Source organism: Henckelia pumila, chromosome 1, assembly GCF_033568475.1.
Source record: "Henckelia pumila isolate YLH828 chromosome 1, ASM3356847v2, whole genome shotgun sequence".
NCBI lineage: Eukaryota > Viridiplantae > Streptophyta > Magnoliopsida > Lamiales > Gesneriaceae > Henckelia > Henckelia pumila.
In genome coordinates, this window is record NC_133120.1 from 21,168,373 (window position 1) to 21,169,874 (window position 1,502).

At 38.7% G+C, this 1,502-nt stretch overlaps 1 non-coding gene across 1 annotated transcript; it reads right to left on the bottom strand.

The window, feature by feature from the left end:
• Positions 1–427: 427 nt before the first annotated feature.
• LOC140876928 (small nucleolar RNA R71) lies at positions 428–533 on the bottom strand. The gene has a single exon (XR_012149155.1). It is a non-coding gene; the product is annotated as a small nucleolar RNA R71 (small nucleolar RNA).
• Between the last annotated feature and the right edge of the window lie 969 nt (positions 534–1,502).

The window sequence follows — 1,502 nt, forward strand, 5'->3', positions numbered from 1 at the left end:
TGAAGAGGAACAACGAAGGTTGAATGATGGAGATGCTGAAAATAATGCACCTCATGTTTATAGATCCATGATGGATAGCGCCTTGAAATCCATTGAGGACGTTAGACCGAGCATGATCAGGCCAACAATAGCAGCAAACCAATTTTAGATAAATCCAGCTATCATTCAAATGATTCAGAACTCAGTTCAATTTGGTGGGACAACAATTGATTACCCGAACACTCATATCGCAAATTTCCTGGAAATTTGCGACACTTTCAAGCAGTAGGGAGTTTCTGATGATGCTGTTCGTTTACACTTATTTCCCTTTTTGCTAAGAGATAAAGTTAAAACATGGCTAACAAATATACCTGAAGTTTCAATTACTACTTGGGATGATCTGGCAAAATCTTTCCTCACCAAATATTTCCCTCCATCAAAGTCGATGAAGTTGAGAACAGATATCATTAAGTTTTCTCAAGGCGAACATGATCACTCTACGAAGCATGGGAGCGCTATAAGGATCTGTTAAGGAGATGCCCACACCACAAATTACCTGACTAGCTTGTGGTACAAATTTTTTACTATGGCCTTCCTCATGCTAATCGCACTATGTTAGATGCAGCTGGAAATCTGTTACGAAAATCACCAGAATAAGGATGTGAGTTGATTGAAGATATGACATCTAGAAGTTATTACCCTCATTCTGAGAGGAATGTAATGCGGAAGTCTACGAGAATGCATCATGTAGATGCATGTACTTCAGTGGCAGCTCAACTTGAGGTAATTAATAAGAATATTGATGAGCTAATTTTGGGAAATTCTGCAATGCGCATTCAAGCAGTGTGGTGAAAAAAATGAGATGCTGAACACTTTACTAAAGATTGTCAGACTGGGAATCCACACTATCAATTGGAGGGAGTTATGGCTAACCATGTAGGAAATCAAAATCTCCCTAGGAATGATCCTTTTTCGAATACATATAATCCTGGGAGGAAACAACATCCAAATTTCTCATGGGGAGGAAAGAACAACAGGCAGTATGGAAATCAGAATTACGGAAAACAACATCAAGAAGAGAAATTAAGCATGGAGCTGATGATGCAAAAGTTCATATCATCCACTTAGACAAGAATACATAATCAGGATGCTTCAATAAAGAAGTTAGAGAATCAGATTGGGTAGTTGGATAAATCTATGGCTAGTATAGATCCTGGTACCTTACCAAGTGACACTGAAAAGAACCCAAAAGAGCAGGTAAAAGCAATCGAATTAAGAAGTGGGAAGAAAGTTGAGACTGAGCGGCAGGAACCACAAGAGGCAGAAGTCGTCACTGTATCGGAAAAAACAGAAGGTAAGTCTTTTAATTCTACACTTCCACCCACATCACAGTCAAATTTTGTTATTCCTCCTCCTTTCCTTGTAGCTCTTAAGAAGACCAAGTTAGATGCTCAGTTTGCCAAATTATTAGAGGTATTCAAGAACTATGCTAAGTTCTTGAAGGAGATTCTCTCCAACAAGAG